Source organism: Macaca nemestrina, chromosome 8 (genome assembly GCF_043159975.1).
Source record: "Macaca nemestrina isolate mMacNem1 chromosome 8, mMacNem.hap1, whole genome shotgun sequence".
In the NCBI taxonomy this organism is placed as follows: domain Eukaryota; kingdom Metazoa; phylum Chordata; class Mammalia; order Primates; family Cercopithecidae; genus Macaca; species Macaca nemestrina.
The window spans coordinates 152056424-152071150 of NC_092132.1; the positions used below are offsets into that span (position 1 = coordinate 152056424).

General features: G+C 43.6%; 1 long non-coding RNA gene across 1 annotated transcript; it reads right to left on the bottom strand.

Annotated features, from left to right (window-relative positions):
- Positions 1–383: 383 nt before the first annotated feature.
- Positions 384–14443, bottom strand: LOC105491886 (uncharacterized). Its single transcript, XR_011606596.1, has 4 exons — positions 14215–14443; positions 13713–13805; positions 3282–3423; positions 384–515 (listed from the first exon to the last, which is right to left on the bottom strand). It is a non-coding gene; the product is annotated as an uncharacterized lncRNA (long non-coding RNA).
- Positions 14444–14727: the final 284 nt, after the last annotated feature.

The following is a 14727-nucleotide window of genomic DNA, read 5'->3' on the forward strand; positions in this document are numbered from 1 at the left end:
TTGTAGAGATGGGGTCTCACTTTGTTACCCAGTCTGGTCTCAAATTCTTGGGCTCAAGCAATCCTACTATCTTGGTCTCCCAAAGTGCTGGGATTACAGGCATGAGCCACTGCACTCAGCCAACTTTGAGTTTTAAAAAAATCCTGCTTTACATTACTCACAAATGTATTGGAGATAATAATATTTATTTCATCAAGCTTTTCCAAAGACTATATAAAAGAACACAAGTAAGATATTTCTCTAGAACTCAACACATATTATAAGTTCAGCAACTGTGAGATAGTTGGGCAAATCAAAGCCAGATACGATCACCCCCATTTGACAAATGAGGAAAGAGTCTCAAATACTGTGAGAGATGAAAAGAGGACGGGTTTGTTGGACTCACTGTCCTTTCCTGAGTGTGGTTCCACAGGTGCAGCCGAGCCAGCTGCCAGCCTCCGCGGCTCCTTTCCTGGAATTCAGAATTGGCATACTGGGATGCTAGCGAGTCTTTGGGGGGCACCTGAAGTACGAGGCTGTGTTTCCAGCAGTTGAGAGAGAGACAGAAGCAGAGTCAGAGAGAGGATGGGAGGGAGAAAAGGAAGGGAAACATGGAGAGAAACTGACAGAGAGGAGGCAAGAAAGGAAAAGCCTGTAGCTAAGACAATTCTATTAAAGAGAAACCTTGCTAAATGGTGAGTATAAGCACAGGAAGCTTCTGAGACCCACTGGAACCTCCCTCAACCCATCCCTGAGCTTCTAGCACTCCTCCTTAGGATGGCAAAATTCCAGGCCCCTGGAAATCCCACACATCCTTTCCAGGAGCTCCTGCTCAGTCTTAAGATCATGAAATGGCGTGGACAAAAGATGCATCTCTCCAGAATCCACTGTTGCATTCATAGTCGGGTCTGAGCCACAAGCTGGATCTACAAACCCACAGATGGAGAGGAGTGAGCTCCCCAAATCGTATCTGGGTGGTCACTTGCAGGAGAATTCTAAGTGTTTCAGGCATGTTCTGATCCCACTTCCCTCTTTTTACGAAAACAGCCGTGGGATTTTGCACACACGTAAAATAATGGTCGTGTGCAATAGCTGGAAAAGGTGATGTCGAGAGAGCCAGCACCGGGCAAGTCTCCTGGCTCCAATGCTCAAACAGGCTGCAGTCAGGACGGTGGCTTTCAACTTTTTGTGTGAGCCCTGGACACACTTTTGAGAGTTGTGAACCTTGGAAGCACTCTTGTGGGGATTAAATTGCACACAGAGTATTCTACCTTTCCTTTAGTTGCCCTGCAAAACCAAGGCATTACTTGAAGAAAACTATTAATTCCCTTGACCATGGTCTCTTATAAGCTGGAGACCTTGTTCTCCATGTTTCTGTAAATACACAATATTCTGGGGTGCTGGCCTGACAGCATTCTCTGCCTCTTCAATCTCACTGAAGTGAATTCTACTCCACTCTGCCCCAGCATGTAGGATCGGTTCAGCTCACCAGTCAGTCAGACTCATATCACTCTTAGCTGATGCAGCCTCACTTCTTGCAAAAATAAACTCTGCCTACAGACAAAATTTGATAGCCCTGTTGTGCAGGGTTTGGGAAATACCTGTGTTCTTTAGAACCCAAGTTGAGAACCCTGACCATGGAGACAGTTCACTGGAGTGGCCAAGTGTGTGAGTTTTTTTAATGAGCTAAATCTGGTTTCAAGGGTGGTGTGACCTTGGATAAATTTGCCAACTTTCTAAGCCGGTGGGTGCTAAAATTATCTCCCATATTGGGTTATGTAATAAATAAACAAGGCAATGTACATGAAGTGCTCACAGAATGTCAGACAATTCATAACTATGAAAAAGTAATTGCACATATTTAGTTTTACTTTATGTCTACTTCCTGGCTATAATGGCACATGCCCTGGGGGTCTGCATTAATATTTAAAGATCATCTGGATATACATCTTGGGTTGAAATACCTAATACATTTCCAGATTCCAAATGGAGTGCAAGTTGGGGGAAGCTGTTAATATCCTAAACTTAAACATCTATTTCCATAATTTACAATTAACATTTTATCTGTTTTAGTAGTTTTATTTTTCTTCCCCCACCCCCTGCTCCCACTATCGGGGAAACTTTAGAAGAAAAAGAATGCAGAATGAACAATTACAAAAGGCAGCTAACTCATATCAAGGAGAATGACTGTCTTTGTGGAAATTAAATGCCTGTTTCTAAGTACCATGCATATTCATAGTGCTTATTTATGTCCTGATAATGGAAGTGTCATCTGCTGTGAATGCCCAGATTCATCCTCGTTTTCCAAATGAGTCCACGGTTGATGACTAAGGAACCCTGTGGTATGTTCATCTTTGCTGCAGTGACACTTAACACCCCGGCCCTTTAGAGCTTTTGAACCACTTTCACTAAAATTGCAAACAAACTCAACTATCTTGTGATTTTAATTAGTGCAAAAATAACCTATTTTGTTAACAAGAAAGAAACTGATTTTACAACAAAATCGGGCAGGTACATTTGAAAAACTAGCAAAATGAGGTAACTGCAGAGAGAAATATTACCCTGCATGGCACCAGGCCCGTGAGGGGGCTTAATAAATATTATTTGATGCTGATGCTGATAAGGGTAACACTTCATAAGGCAAAGAAAACAATCTTGGGACACTGGTATCATTAGATTTTCTGATGGATACCTACTCTCTGTTTTTCAAGAAACTTAGAATTAAGCTGAGGCATTTTGGATACAAATGACAATATCAGGGCTCAAAGGCTGTGCCAGTTGCGTTGCATTCATTTTTGCAGAACATGGTGAAAACGAGATCGTAAATCTGGATTTCATCTCTGAACTCATGTTTAGAATCCCATGCAACTCCTGAGAATTCTGCTACAAAACACTTCTGCCAGAGATATTTGCTGAGGAGAGAATCATGCCCACATGGAATTCCCTGCAACTGGCCTCATGAGACAGTTCTCGTCCATATTGAAAATGAAGCAGCCAGCGCAAGGCACAGCCTCTTACTTGGAATATGTTCTATGCAACAAATTCGTCTTTAGGGTGGACATTAGTACTGCATTAAACACTGTTACAGCCATTGTAATTTTTGTAGCAATAGAGTGAGTATAAAATGAAAGTCACTCCATTAACTAACAAGCACTTTTTTACAAAGGTCTGCTTGTGAGTGTGTGTGGGAGTGTGTGCATGTGTAGGTGTGTGTACGTGTGTGCATGTTTACTCATTTAAATCCTCCCCTATTGTGTTGGGGTCATTCATTACCATGCACCGCCCCCCACTCCCACACTCACATGCTGCTCTGCCCATCTGAAGACACCAGCAGTCACAAGAGGGCTTTCATACGAAGAGAGTTGGGGAGGTGGAGATTTGCCAACAGAGGTCTTCAACACCTAGGAGAGTGCTGGAGGTCCATTTTCACAACCAACTGATGTGCTGGGTGGTGTCATAAAAGAGAGAATGACCAGAACTTCAAATGAATGCCAACCTACCTTCGATCATGATAAATACCATACAATGATGCTTGCTTGGAATGTTTCACAGAAATGATGAGCAAAATGCCACTCACCTAGTGATTTTAGAAATGCTAATTGACGTCATAATCATTTGGTTTTGAACAGTTGTTTATAAACTGAATTTCTGGCTTTTCTAAATACTTAGAATTCTACCCCCGACCCCCCTTTGAGGTTTATTTAAATACATATGGCTGCTGTAGACAGAGAAACTAGCTCAGAAGAGTGTGGTTGTGCTATGATCTCTGGAAATGACTGCACTGTCTGTTAACAGTGCATAATCAGGTTCACCATTACAAAAAGGGGACTTAGTCCAGTCTTACTTTATGTAGGAAATTATCCTGGGGCTTTAAACTATTAATATACTAAGATATATACAAAGATAACATATACAAGAGATGTTGAATAACCAACCCAAGACCACATTGGGGCAAGGTACACTGGGTATAAATCACAAAAGAGCAGGGACTGTGACTCTTTCTTCCACATTACTCCAATGTCTGTTTTATTTCCTATTATACAGCTGGAAAAAGCTGCTGAATTAAACTGGACTTGTAGCCCCAGAGCGAGGCGTCACACCCAGGAGGCCATCAGCAGCAGGTCTTTGTCGAGCTGCTGAAACGGAACTCTCTTCTAACTGGAAGCAAGTATGAGAAATTTCCCCAGTTCTGTCCCACGCCACAGCATCACATACGGGAAAAGCTAACATCAAGAATGGCCTGGGATCTGCAGGGTCTTCTCAGTTCTTCATCCTCATTGCTTGACTGTGGACAGTCCCAGAGAGTCACAGCCATGAGTGCAAGGGAGGCTTACTCTTTTTTGAACATAGTTTAGAAAAGCAGGAGCACATTTCTAAACAACTGGCTCCTTTCCAAACTGCATTAAGGCCAGAAGAATGCAAAGTATGAAGTCAAGCAAGACTCCAGCCCAACTGAGATCATCTGTGACACGCTTTAGAATAGTTGGAGGGACATCCACATTAAGTGAAACAAAAACATTAACTATGAGGTCCAGCAACCCCACTTCCCAGTGTTAAAGATTTGGAATCAGTGGGTCCAAGAGATATCCATGCTGCTTAGTTCATTGCAGCACGATTCCCAATAGCCAAGTTACGAAATCAGCCTAAGTGACCATTAAGGGACAAATGGATAAGGAAATTGTAGCTTATACACACAATGGAGTATTATCCAGTCCCTTAAAAGAAAAAAAAATAAAATCTGTTATTTGTGACAACATGGATGGAATTGTAGAACATTACGGTAAGTGAAACAAGGCAAACACAGAAAGACAAGCACTGCATATCCTCACTTGTGGAATTAAAACAATTAACTCAGAGCAGCAGAGAGGGGAATGGTGGCTGCAGAGGCCAAGGGCTGGGAAAGCGGAGATAGGACAGTCAAAGGTACAAAGCTTCAGTGAGATCAGAGGACAAGTTTGATATTTTTTAGATCAATAGCACAGAATGCTGAATATTCTGCATTGTTTTAAAAGCTCATAACACCACTTTGTACCCGTAAGTATATACAACTATAATTTGTCAATATGCAATACAAATTTGTTTTGAAATATTAAACACTAAGAGTTCTTTCCTACCTTTTTATTGTAATCACCAAAAGTCAGGCTGAATTGCTTCATGGTTGTAAGATGCTCTCACCTTTACTATTTCATTTGGAAATTAAAGAGCCTGGAAGGGGTTTGGCTTCTCGGTGTCTCCTTCATTTAATTTCTCAACAGATTTGTCATAGTAGGGAGGAACGTCTATAAAGATGGTACACTACCAGAAATGTCTTCAGAACGTCCTGAACAAACGTGACCTTCATTTCATCAGGAAGTCCTTGATGAAAGTATGTTGCCCTAAATCCTTAATCCAGAAGCTGGGTGGGAGTGGAGCATCCCCTTGGGATCAGGGATGTCCGGGTGGGAGTGGAGCGTCCCCTTGGGATCAGGGATGTCCGGGTGGGAGTAGAGCGTCCCCTTGGGATCAGGGATGTCTGGGTGGGAGTGGAGCGTCCCCTTGGGATCAGGAATGTCCAGGTGGGAGTGGAGATTCCCTTGGGATCAGGGATGTCCGGGTGGGAGTGGAGCGTCCCCTTGGGATCAGGGATGTCCGGGTGGGAGTGGAGCGCCTCTTTGGGATTTTCTCTGGCTCATTTCTTAATGGGGCACAAATGGAAGTTTCACAATTGAAGCCTCTGTTAGATAAAGAAATGGAGGTGAAGGAAGTGGAGGAGGAGAGAGAAATGGGGAAGAAGAATTGATTGAAGACAGAATAATTGGAACACACTTGAGAAAGCAATATATATTTCCACAGGAGTTATTTTAGTCAAAACTACGTTTGAACTAATTGCTCATTGAGTAGGTATCAGAGCTTGTGTTAAACACTTTCCTGGGTCAGGCACGGTGGCTCACACTTGTAATCTCAGCACTTTGGATCACTTAAGGCCAGGAGTTCAGGATCCACCTGGGCAACATAGTAAGACCCCATCTCTACAAAAAATATGAAAATTAGCAGGACTTGGAGGTGTGCACCTGTGATCCCTGTTTGTTGGAGGCTGAGGCAAGAGGAGTCCTTGAGCCTGGAGTTCGAGGCTGCAATGAGCAATGATTGTGCCACTACATTCCAGCCTGGGTGACAGAATGAGACCCTGTCTCCAAAAAATAAAAATCTTGTCTCACTAAATCCCACACACCAAACAATTCTCCAGAGGACACCAGATGGGTGTCCTGTAATTGAATTTCACTCTGACCCTGTCTACCTAGAGAGAGCATCAGATCCCACAGGTTAAAGGGCCCAGTCCCATCAGACGGTCCCCATGTCAGATACCAGCCACCGCGCTTCTGACTGAATGGCCACAAATCAGGCTCCCAGCATCCCCTTCTTGAGGTCAATTCATTTGCTAGAGCAGGTCACAGAACTCAGCAAAACTCTTTACTTACATTTGATGGTTCATCAATAAGGTTATAATAAAAGACACAGACGAACAGGCAGATGAAGCAATTCAGAGGACGGGGTCTTAAAGGGTGCCCTGCACAGGAGCCTCTGGCCCCATGGAGTTGGGATCCACCCTCCTGGCACGCAGATGTGCTCACCAGCTTCTTAATTTTTTTTATTTGGTTTTGTTTGTTTGTTTGTTTATTTTTTGAGACAGGGACTTTCTATGTCACCCAGGCTGTGGTGTAGTGACACAATATTAATTCACTGCAGCCTCGACCTCCCAGGCTCAAGTCATCCTCACACTTTAGCTTCCCAAGTAACTGGCACGATTGGTGTGCAATGCCATGCCTGGCTTTTTTTTTTTTAAAGTTTTTGTAGAACTGAGGTGTCACTATGTTGCCTAGTCTGGTCTTGAACTCCTAGACTCAAGTGATCCTCTTGCCTCAACCTGCCAAAGTGCTGGGATGACAGGCATGAGCCACCGTGCTCGTACGTATTTTTTACAAGTACAATGACAGTATTGAAATTTTACCAAAAATTTCACCTGATAATTATTAAAAATTTTACTGCCTCTGTGTCCTTATTTATTAGAGTGGGGATGATACCCTCACGTTAGATACACAGCGGTGAGTGAGATGGGCTTCACTCAGGATGGTGTGGTATTCAGTACATATAATTTATTTTCTTATTTTTACTTTTTGAGACAGGATCTCACTCTGTCACCCAGGCTGTAGTTTAGTGGTGCCATCACAGCTCACTGCAGCCTCAACCTGCCGGGCTCAAGCGATCTTCCTGCCTCAGCCTCCTGAGTAGCTGAGACTACAGGCGAGTTCCACCACACCCAGCTAACTTTTGTGTTTTTCATAAAGGCAAAGCGTGTTTTTGTTTTGTTTTGTTTTGTTTTTTTGACAGAGTCTTGCTGTGTCGTCAAGGCTGGAGTGCAGTGGTGCTATCTCGGCTCAAGGTAACCTCTACCTCCCGGGTTCAAGCGATTCTTGTGCCTCAGCCTCCCGAGTAGCTGGGATTACAGGCGCCCACCACCACACCCAGCTGGTTTTTGTACTTTTAGTAGAGAGGGGGTTTCACCATGTTAACTAGGCTGGTCACAAACTGCTGACCTCAGGTAATCCACCCACCTTAGCCTCCCAAAGTGCTGGGATTACAGGAGTGAGCCATGGCATCCGGCCAGGCAGGGCATCTCCATGTTACCCAGGCTGGTCTTGAACGCCTGAGTTCAAGCAAACCACCAGCCTCGGCTTCCTGATGTCCTGAGATTACAGGCATGAGCCACAGCTCCCAGCCAGTACACGTAGTTTAAATGTTTTACAATTAATTATTTAAATTAAATGACTTAAACAAAATCATTCAAATGATTTAAACATCCTAAAAATAAATCCGAGTGTTAAGAAGGAAGAATCGCTTTCTGAGGGAAAAGGAGTGAATATTAATCTAAAACATTTGGTGCACACGCAGTTTATGCACTATATATAGTTACCTAGTGTATTTACTAAATGTAGTGTGTATATATAGTCACCACATAAGTACATAAAGAGAGAAAGGGAGATTGAGGTAACGTGACTTTTAGAAGTCATCAGAGCTACTCGGGAAAGGCTCAACACTAACATAAAGGATACATCGGCCAGAGTGGCCAGTAGGGCATAGTGAAGACTGTGGCAAAATGAAGTGTATGCCTGGCCAATGTCATGCTCAGATTACTTCTCAAACCAGCCAACACCTAAACCACATGCCTCTGTGGGCTGACAATAAATACATGTGTGGGCCAGGTGAGGCCTGCAGACCATCAGCCCCTGAAGAGTGCCTGGTGAGAAAGCTATTCTGAGCTGAGATTGGACAGCCGAGAAGTGTTAGGGAATCATTAACACTTCCTAACCTAAACAACAGTTTAATTCAAGCTGGACAGAGCTGAGGCATGGGCAGGCCTGGAGCACAGTAAATGAGAGATGGAGAAAAGGCTGTCTATAACAATTAAGTTAGAACCCACAGAAGCATTTATAAGCTTTGGAAATAAGGGTTTTTAAACTATTGCCCTGGTAAGTACTTTTTACATCATATAAGTAAACCTTAAAATGGCCAACATATCTAGGTTTAAAAAGCAATATTAAGAAAGCACGTTTTCTCCATTTTCCCTGCAAGAGATAATCCTAAACATCCGTTGTATCAAGCTCGTCAGTCTCTACCTTGAACGTGGCTGTAATTGCAGGTGGTACAGATACGATGTTCGGAAGAATTAAGTTCTTATTTTAAAAAATCCTTATTTCTGAATATCTATGGGACATTTTGGAAAGAGCTATAAACATGGATTTTTTTATTAGAGATTAGATGTTTAATCATACCCTCAAGATGATCCATGTAGACCAAAATGTGAAGATGTGCTGGTCTATAGCGATGTTTTCCAGCTCTGGGTCTCCCTGCAACAGCATCCTGATAACCCGTGAGTTAATCAGAAACTGAACAAGCGGATCCACCTGCCCAGCAAACCAGGCTCTGTGGAGTGAGCCAGGGGGCTGTGGACAGGCTCCCCAGGTGAGTGACCCAACGCAGCTAAAACGTGTGACCTCCGGTCCTGGCTGTACATCCTCAGAAACTTCTCAGTGAAGTAATTCGGTACAGATTTTAGGAAAAGATATTTATGTCGTCTTTACTAGCCACAACCATTTTAAATATAGTCTTTTAGAAGCAGAGGAAACAGAATCCATGCTATTTTTCCAGAGGTAACGTTTGTGTGTGTGTGACTCACACCTGTTTTCTGTTTCCCATTCGGAAAATGTCTCCAGGGAAGTGGCCTGTACCCTGTGAGCACGTCCGCTAACCAAATGAATGAGAGGTGTTCAACCACTTAGGTTAGTTAAAGTCTGTGATCCCCAAGGCTTAGCTCATGGGTGAAAGGGCACAGGCTTTCCATTAGATCTATAAGTTCTTGGCAAGTGGCTCGTAAACCCGAGAGACCCCGTGGTTCAAATGCAAGCGCATGTGTAGGGCACACCCATACACGTAGCTGTGCAAGTTTTGTGGACGCACTTTCTCCATCTGCTTTCCAGAAGTTCACTACATCACATAGTGAAGGGGAAACCACATGTGCAGAAAAGGTTCTCCGTGGGCGGAAAAGGCAAACAGAGCTGGTGTGTTTGCTCCCCGCTAAAGCCACTGACACGTAACTCTGTTGTCCGTAGAGTCAACAAGATGACTCTAAGGGGAAGGAGGGAGGAGGAAAGGAAAAAATCAAGGCAGAGTAAATCAGCTTGGGCACACACAGTCGAGCATCCATCCATATTCTATTCCATATTATCCCACCTGCTCCACAGGTACCTCACAGCAGATACCACTGACTGCCTGACTACACACGCCAGGGGCATGTTGCTGGATAGCTATGTGTGTTTCTTCTCCATGTCTGTTTACACTTAATCTTCAAATTACTTATACACACATTTATATACACAAATGCACATATACACATATACATAAACACACCTGTGCAGGTATACACACAAGGGCATATACATGATAAAGTCTAGTTGAACTACCTTAATCATGGGTATATGCATGTACATACATGCACACGTAAGTATATGCTAGAATCCACTTATGCTGATTACATTAATCATGGGTGTATTAGTCCGTTTCCACACTGCTATAAAAAATAACCGAGACTGGGTAATTTATAAAGGAAAATGGTGTATTTGACTCATAGTTCCACATGGCTGGGAGGTCTCAGGGAAACTTACAATCATGGCAGAAGGTGAAAGGGAAGCAAGGCACCTTCTTCACGGGGTGGCAGGAGAGAGAAATGCAAGCAGAGGAAATGCCAGATGCTTATAAAATCATCAGACCTCATGAGACTCACTCATTATCACAAGAACAGCATGGTGGAAATCACCTCCACAATCCAATCACCTCCCTCCCTCCGCATGTGGGGATTGCAATTCAAGATGAGATTTGAGTGGGACACAGAGCTAAACCATATCAATGGGTATATGTGGGTACATATATACACGCACACACGCAGAGACACACTAGAGTCCAGCTACACTGAATACATTAATCACAAGTGTATGCGTGTACATATATATACACACTATGACATGCTAGAGTCCAGTTACACTGATTACATGGACCACGCTTGTATGCCTGTACATATATACACACACACGGACATGCTAGAGTCTAGTGACACTGATTATATTTACCACGCCTATTCCTGTACATATATACACACACGGACATGCTAGAGTCTAGTGACACTGATTATATGGACCACGCGTGTATGCCTGTACATATATACACACACAAGGACATGCTAGAGTCTAGTGACACTGATTATATTAACCACGGTGTATTCCTGTACATATATACACACACGAGGACATGCTAGGGTCCAGTGACACTGATTATATTAACCACGGTGTATTCCTGTACATATATACACACACAAGGACATACTAGAGTCTAGTTACACTGATTACATTAACCACGGTGTATTCCTGTACATATATACACACACAAGAACATGCTAGAGTCCAGTGACACTGATTATATTAGCCATGGTGTATTCCTGTACATATATACACACACAAGGACATGCTAGACTCCAGTGACACTGATTACATTAACCATGGTGTATTCCTGTACATATATACACACACGAGGACATGCTAGTGTCCAGTGACACTGATTACATTAACCATGGTGTATTCCTGTACATATATACACACACAAGGACATGCTAGAGTCTAGTGACACTGATTACATTAACCATGGTGTATTCCTGTACATATATACACATATAAGGACATGCTAGAGTCCAGTGACACTGATTACATTAATCAAGCTTCAACGCACCTTCTAAAGTCAGTATTACCCACACCAAATGTTAAATGTCATATTTCAACAATATAACAAAATTCTCAGACAAAATGTATCCAAACCTCAAAACCATGCTCTTTCCACACAAGGTACTACCTCCTCTGTGGATACCCCTGATATACTTTACATTCTTTTTTTTTTTTTTTTTCCATTTCAGGGTTAATTATACTTGTTAGTCACATTTTTACTTTTTATTAAACAAAAATGTTTGTAAATAGATAAAAATTTAAATTTCAGAAAGCTACTGCTGCCTGGACAAGGCTATCTGAAGCACACGTGGGTCATTGGCAGGTTCCAAAGGGCAGTATTTGGGGTAAATGGAATAAACTCTCTAAACTAGTTCAGCCGGAGCTGGTGATGTGGAGTAAGAATTTGGGAAACGTGAGGGAGTCCCCTACCTGGAGCGGGATAGACAGACGTAGGGAGCAGAGGGGAGGACGTCACTGCAGATCCAGAGACCGATGTTGTCTCGTAATGAAATAAAACTGGAGAAGGACTAGGGACTTCAAATCAACCAAGAGGAGCCTGAGATGAAGACTCATGGTATGAAATTTGGGAGAAAAACAGCAAAAGGCCAGTTGAGGATGCATTTCACAGCCACGTGCCCAGTGGCATGGAAGCACAGATGTCTGAGGTCACGGCAATCTCCCTCTGCACCACCCCAAAGGCCTGCTGCCACTACTGATGTATTCTCTCTCCACCCCCGCAGACATCACCAGAACTTTCCTGACAAAAAACAACATATTTTTACTCTGCAGATGACAAATGTCTCCACTGCCATTTTCTCATTTTCTCGTTGTTTTCACACGTACAGAGACCCACAAGCGCACCAAATGAGGACGGCCGGAAAGATTTTCCTCTGCAGATTAGAAATTAAGTCTCGGGTTTCTTTCATAATAGGTAGGTACAGCCACATTACCGATGTATTTGGCTTTTGTAGGAGGTTAAAGTTATTGACAATGAACTGTCTAAACATGCATGCAAGCTGCTTTATGGAGTGCCTTTAACGACAAAGGAGGGAGATGGAGCTTCCGCAAACGCCGCCTTACAGATCAGGAGAATTGGAAAACCTACGTCACCCCATGGCATTAACCGCAAACGAGGCACAGCGCGATGGTAGGTAGGGAGAAAGTTTTCCATTTTTAAATTAGTTAAGGAAGACGAATCATGAATTTTTCGGCAAATCTGAATTTTTAGAGATGTAAGCCTCCTCATTGGAAGGACCCAGGACTGATGGTGTTTCTAAGAAGGGTTCCACTGGGGCCTTCTCACTTCACGCCAGCCTCTCCGTTCAAGCCAGGGCCTGCCTGAGCGATGCAGGACCTCAGAAGCAGAGAAGCCCCTCCATGCCACAAACCCCATGCCCTCATTAGAGAAACGGACAAATCCCATGCCCTCATTAGAGAAACGGACAAATCCCATGCCCTCATTAGAGAAACGGACAAATCCCATGCCCTCGTTAGAGAAACAGACAAACCCCACGCCCTCATTAGAGAAACGGACAAACCCCATGCCCTCGTTAGAGACATGGGCAGTATCCCTCGCTCACGCTACTCAAAGCTCCAAAATAATTTCAACACAGAGACCAAGAGCAACAGACAACAACGAGAGGCCACCATCCAGTGGGTTCCTTAAAGGATCATCCTCCACTTTCCAGGGAAATACTAAGACATCTGTCCCCCCACTGTCATCCGAGAACCACGGATGCAGTGCCATGTTCGTTTTAGGAGTGAAGAAACTGAAGCCAGGAAAGGTCCTGCCACCTTACTGAGTGGTTGCTTAGGGAGAGAATCTCAGATCTTCTGATGGGTCCAGGGGCTGCTGCATCCTGAATGCTTCAGCCCTTGATACCTGGTATATGGGAAAGGTCGGACCAAATAGAGAGCACCCTGCCCCCACCCATAACAGAATATATGAAAGGTCTCCAAGTTTAGGAAAACTGCCTGGAAGACGAGCCTCACGCATCAAATGACAGCCGGCAGCTCCATCACAACCCAGACCCACTGCAATTCCAGCCTGTGTCAGCAGCTTGCAGAAGTGTGTGGATGGGACTCCAAATGGTTCATACCAAGGGAGATTTCCAAAACATATTTCCTTACCTTCAAACATGGTTTTTAAGAAAATTGGTTTAATGCAATTATCAGTGCGATGTCAGGGAATCTGAGATTGCCATGGACACATACAGACACATGCTCCTACGCACGCTCATACACACGGCTATGTGAAAACACAGGCCACACTCACACACACTCACATATGTTGCCGGAATGGACATCTGCTTTACTTGCATTGAGGAATTGTCTTACACTGGAAAAGGCTGAAGAAAAGAAATTACAACAAAACATATATATATATTCCTAGATTTTACTATCATCATAAAATTTGACATGATCCACCTCTTGGAGCTTTGTACATAGAAGAGTTGTTACCACTGGAAAAGTCCCAGCTACATAGCATTTGCACTTTACATCGGACACACAGATCTTTCTCTGCAAAAGAAGGATGACTTAATTAACAAGGGTGATAAATTTACCAAAGTTTGTATTTGTGTCATCTCAAAATCTAGGTTTTGATGGATCCCTTTCAAGTTGTCTGCTCAATTAATAAGCAAAAGTAGGCACACGAGATTCAGAATGCCATTGTGAAGCCATGTGCCCTGCAAAAGTTCAAGCTCATTTGCAGCTTACAGCAGAGAAAGAAAACTGAAGCCATATCTCTGCAAATTGGCAAACCCCCTTCTAGAATTTAGGATATGTCCTTTAATACAAAGGAACTGGCAGTTGCAGGCTCCCAATCAACATGAAATTCAATGAAACACAGGCTGTCTCAGGGCAGCAAGACACACCACCGAGGCATCCCAACCCCGTTAACCGTTTGTGGAAAGTGCTCCGCTGTTACCATCCACATGGCGAAGCAATCCTGCTGAGAGCATTCCTGACTTCAAGGCTGGGGGAGGCCTGGCCCTGAACACCTGCTGCTGATGCTTTAACCCTGTCTGGTTCGGTTGTGTTGTTCAGGGATGAAGACCCACAAGTTTTTTAATCATTGTAGGTATTCTGCCTCTGACGGCGTTGATTCATACTGAAAAACAGCCAGCATGCATCGAGTGCATCCACCAGGCTCTCTGCTGCGTGCTGGAGGTGCTTTATCTGGTAAATCTTCAACATACCCCGTGAGCGTGAGCGAGGTCATGTTACTCCCCCAGTCTTACAGCAAGCCCTCTGCTGCCTTCTGGAGGTGCTTTGCCTGGTAAATTTTTGCAATACCATATGAATGAGGTCACAGTACTTCTCCACTCATAGAGAAAGCACTTAGCTGCATTCCAGAGGTGCTTTACCAGGTAAATCCTCCCAATACCCCATGAGTTAGATCATATTACTCCCCCACACCTACAGCAAGCCCTCTGCTGCC